Source organism: Garra rufa, chromosome 3, assembly GCF_049309525.1.
Source record: "Garra rufa chromosome 3, GarRuf1.0, whole genome shotgun sequence".
Lineage (NCBI taxonomy): Eukaryota > Metazoa > Chordata > Actinopteri > Cypriniformes > Cyprinidae > Garra > Garra rufa.
In genome coordinates, this window is record NC_133363.1 from 11572408 (window position 1) to 11578084 (window position 5677).

Here is a 5677-nt window from a genome sequence, read left to right on the forward strand (position 1 = left end):
GACGAAAACAACACTGCTATAGCTTAATTTTTTATTAAACACCCATTTTCCACAAGTTGACATAATTATTTAGGGTCTTGATGAGAAGTCTATAACATACTTTGATTCAAATTTCTCAATGGTAGTGTAAAAAACACTTTTTTTTACCTCGTCAAATTTAGCCCTTTTTAGAGCAAGCTATTCTGTTGCATGTTCCTTTAAATGCTAATGAGATCTGCATGCCCCGCCCCTCTCTGGCGTGGGATGACGAGCAGTAATGTTTACTTTAGCCACATTTAGCCTTGTATAGCTGTGAAACTTGCTAACTAGCACATTATTAAGAAAGGCCATTTGCAAAGACGCATAAAAACCCCTTATACTCACTTCTGCTGCGAGTAAAGCTGCATCACGAATGATTTGCACGAACATAGGCGCATATGTAGATTGGGATCGGCATTTTCCTTTCAAAAACGAAAGTAATGTTAATCAGCGTCATCAGTGGCTCAGATGACGGGAGTAAATGACGACTGCTATGTTCATTATTACATAAAAGTAAAAAAAGTGAGTTTTGTGAGTGAGTTTTGCATCCGATGACCCCTTTAAGACTGTTTTTGATTCACTTAAATAGAACTTAGGTATCTTTGTATGTAATTTCAGAATTAATTATATTTTGAACCATTTCATTCAATATTATTAACAACTGTACTTCAATGTGTTAAGAAAACAACAGTTATGAAAGTGTACTCTCTTTAAGTACACTAAGACATAGTTCACCCAAAAATGAAAATTGCCCCATGATTTACTCAAGCCATCCTAGATGTACACTACCATTCTTTAAGAGAATGGGGAAGTGTGTCCAAACTTTTGACTAGTAGTGTATGAGACTTTCTACTTTCAGATGAATACAATCAGAGTTCTATTAAAAAACTGTCTTGCTCTTCCAAGCTTTATAATGGCAGTGAATGGCTGTTGAGATTTTGAAGTCCAATAAAGTGCATCGATTCACCATAAAAAGTACTCCACACAGCTTAGGGGGTTAACAAAGGCCTTCTAAAGTGCACTGATGTGTTTGTGTAAGAAATATATCCACATTTAAAACTTTGTAATTTGTAATTTTCATTTTTGGGTGACCTATCCCTTTAAATGGCCTTTTACATTGCCAGCATTTACTTTTAAGATTTGAAGTACGCTACAAGTGCATATCTGCACCAGTGTTGTTTTTGACAACCATCTTAGATTTAGTCTTTTGGACTAAAATGCTTCTTAGTTTTAGTCAAATTTTAGTCACTTCTATATGTGATAGTTTTAGTCCAATTGTAGTCGACGAAAAGTCAAAAAGGTTTTAGTCTAGTTTTAGTCGACGAAAAGTCAAAAAGGTTTTAGTCTAGTTTTAGTCAAAAAAGGGGGAAAAGTAGTCTTTTAACAAATTAATGTAGGTCAGTAAGTATTTTGCTGTTGGGTAGTGTCACTTATAAGTTCTGAAAATAGCAGATCTATAGTTCAACACAATGTGAGCTTCTGGATCGACTATTTTCACCAATAATTACAATAATGAAGGAATGTTTTAAAACATAAAAGACAAACAAGGATGGAATGCTAAAACGGCTTGCCATACTAGTATGGCAAAGAGTATTTAATGCTAAAACGGCTTGCCATACTAGTATGGCAAAGAGTATTTAATGCTAAAACGGCTTGCCATAGCGGCAGATACGTTTTAGGTTTTGATTGGCATGCACAATAAGCAGAAATGTCATGCATTTTAAACGTCTGACGGACCACCCACTAACATTTTCATCTATTCTCGTCTCGTCAACGAAAACTCACACACGTCTGGTCATGTTTTAGTCATCAACGAGCCATTTTTATCTCGTCATCGTCTCATTATCGTCATGAAAAAAAGTGGCGTCAACGAAATGATTTCGTCATCGTCATCGTTGACGAAAACAACACTGATCTGCACATGTAGCACTTGAGCTATCTGTGCAACCAATTGCAAATGGTCATTGTGTTCAGGAAACACATTTGGAAACAGTCATTATTTTAGCAGTTCAGTTTTGCGATGCTAGTTGCACTGAAATTCCACGTTTTATCTTTAACTAACTTAAACTGTGTAACTTAGCTTGGCTGCGTTGAAACAGCACTGCTACACACATTCTGCTCTTGACCCGGGTTCACTGTCTAATCCTGGACACACTTCACTCGCTACATACTGACAGAAGTTAGTTAGCAGGCAGAGAAATTCCTCAAGGCTCCCCAGAGCCCTTGCGCACAGAGTTCAGGGCAGCCTGGTGAAACAAGGTCCTTAAACTTATACACTTTAAACCCCTCATTCCCATCATTCTGCTGTAGTTGTTCAAAAGAGCTGTTCCAGGCACATCCAACTCGGAAACCGGATTTATTTCATTCAGAGAGTGAGAACCGGCTGTCTGCTTTACTTCTACAAGCATTCACTCCCCTGCTGCTCTCAAGAGAAAGACGAGAATCCTGTAACGTGGCAACGGCGACTGCCTCCCCATCTTTTATTAGTTTTGAGTGACACTTTGAAACTGCGGCCAGGATCGAGACAAAGCGGTGACACAAATACAAATGAGCCTCCCGCTAAAGGCTACTAAACAGAATAAACAACCCTGGGTTCAAATTGTTTTGACTTCACTGATGGCAGAGACAAATCAATAACGCTACAGTGAGAATTTGGAAACTGAAAAACACAAATATAAGCCAAACACTCTAATAATGAGGGGTTTAAAATGCAAGCGCATTCAGTCAGAGGGAAAAATGCTATGCATGGAAACAAACTGAGAATCTGCTGGTTGCAGACAGATGGCTTTCTGGGGCTGAAGGGTTGACCGTGGTGCACAGATCTGCTCTGACAAGAGAGCTAAGCAAGAGCTTACCACCTACAGACTCAAGTCTTATGGAAACTGACTGACATGCCTGGAGTTTAGAAGGTGCTAAACCTTAAAAGAATAAACTACCTAAGTGTGTGTTTATCTATAACATGATGTACAACAAGGGGCTACAAAAGTATGATAGTAGAAACTATTTTTGTAGACATATTGGGGGTCCATGGCATGATTAAGTGACAGACCCTGACCTAGAACACCCTAGCAATGTCCTAGCAACCAGCAGAATAGACTGCAACAGTCGGGTTCCATAAGTAAAACCACCATTCATTTTCTCCATAGGGGAAATTGATTTTTAACAACTTATAAACCTTAAAAGACCTACTGTGAATTCCAAAGTTGTGATGGTAATGCTTTAGCTGAAGCCATCTGTTCACACTATTTAAACTCATTTTTCAAATAATAATTTAAAAGCTGAAAATTCCACCAATCAGAGAGTTGCATTAACAAACTGCAGCAAAAGAGCTTGCAATGAAGCATTCTAAGCTGAAAAATATTTATATATTAGATATTTATAGAAATCTTTAAATGAACTTAAATTATAATGTTTCTATACAGAAAGGTCAAAAGTTTATATACACCTCGCAGAATTTGCAAAATGCTAATTATTTTACTAAAATAAGAGGGATCATACAAAATGCATGCTATTTTAATTTAGTACTGACCTGTAATGAAGATATTTCACATAAAAGACGCTTACATTTAGTCCACAAGAGAAAATAATAGTTGAATTTATAAAAATAACCCTGTTCAAAAGTTTACATACGCTTGATTCCTAATACTGTGTTGCTACCTGAATTATCCACAGCTGTTTTTTTTTTTTGTTTTTTTTTTATGTGATAGTTGTTCTTAAAGGAGTAGTTCACTTTCAGAACAACAATTTACAGATAATTTACTCACCCCCTTGTCATCCAAGATGTTTATGTCTTTTTTTCTTCAGTCGTCAAGAAATTATGTTTTTTGAGATAAACATTTCTGGAAATTTCTCCATATAATGGACTTAAATGGTGCCCTGATTTTCAATCTTCAAAATGCCGTTTTAATGCAGTTTAAATGCAGCTTCAAATGGCTGTAAACGATCCCAGCCGACGAAGAAGGGTCTTGTCTACCAAAACGTTCGGTCATTTTCTTAGAAAAATATATTTTTATATACCTTCTAAGAACTGGACGCAGTACGTAAAGTCGGGAACGCGCACTACAAGCCCTAGTGCTGGACGAGTTTCAGTGCTTAAAAGGTATCTAAAAGTATATTTTTCTAAGAAAATGACCGAACGTTTCGGTAGACAAGACCCTTCTTCGTCGGCTGGGATTGTTTACAGCCACTTGAAGCTGCATTTAAACTGCATTTAAGCGGCATTTTGAAGATTCAAAAATCGGGGCACCATTTAAGTCCATTATATGGAGAAATTTCCAGATATGTTTATCTAAAAAATATATAATTTCTTGATGACTTAAGAAAAAAAGACATAAATAGCTTGGATGACAGAGGGGTGAGTAAATTATCTGTAAATTGTTGTTCTGAAAGTGAACTACTCCTTTAAGTCCCTTGTTTGTCCTGAACAGTTAAACTGCCCAATGTTCTTCAGAAAATTCCATCAGGTCCCACAAATTCTTTGGTTTTTGAATGAAAGCTTTTTGAATTTGAAGATAAGTGTAAATTTAAATTTAAATTACATTTAAGTCTTCTGGGAAACATGTAAGTATCTTCTGTAGCTTCTGAATGGCACTACTAAATAATAATAAAAAAAGATATTTAGGCAAAATTTAAAAAGTGTACACATCTTTATTATGTTCAAAAGTTTACAACCCTGGCTCTTAATCGATTGTTTTTCCTTCTGGAGCATCAGTGAGCATTTGAAACTTCTGTAATAGTTGCATATGAGTCCCTCAGTTGTCCTCAGTGTGAAAAGATGGATCTCAAAATCATACAGACATTGTTGGAAAGGTTTCAAATACACAAAAATGCTGAAAAAACAAAGAATCTGTGGAACCTGAAGGATTTTTCTGAAGAACAGATGGCAGTTTAACTGTTCAGGACAAACAAGGGACTCGTTAACAACTATCACTAAAAATCTGCAACAGTTTTGTACCCCCAAAAAGTTTGAAATGTCACGATTCACCATATACAGCTTAAATTAAAACTTCTATGGGTAAAACTAATGATAAAGAAAATTAAGACACCAACACTGCTGAAAAAGTAGGTGGTAAGTGGGCACTAATGCACTCTATAGTCAAGCAGCAACCTAGAAACTCTATTAACACCCAGGCAATGACCCAGAATGCCCTCGTAACCACTTAGCAATGCCTCTTCAATGATTTTCAGTGCATCATCTTGCTATGTCAGACCGACCCCCAGGATCCAAAAAGCATAAGCATGCTTTATTTAGCACCTTACTTGAACATTTATTCAAGCCAACACTGCAAAAAAAAAGAAAAAAACAAATGTAAATTTCATGCTGATGACAAAATAAATCACTGCTTGCTCAATGAGCACTGTCACTGCTATTCAACGTTTTTAACAAATGCATCGATTCTTACGAAAATCCAAACAGATACAGTTCAAAGGTCTGTCAATCTGATGAAGGACAGCCATGCATGATGTTGCTTGTGTCCGTCTCAATCAGAGTTGTATTGAAGAACAGATTTCCCCTGGGGTTGAAGCTTGAGAGGAGCGATCAGGATTTGTAAGCGCCAATTTTTAGATGAGAGGCTTTTGGCATAATGACACTTCAGTGCAGAGTTGAAAGAGCCAAAGAGTACTGCTCTAGTAAAGACGTGCTGTCTACCATCCAATC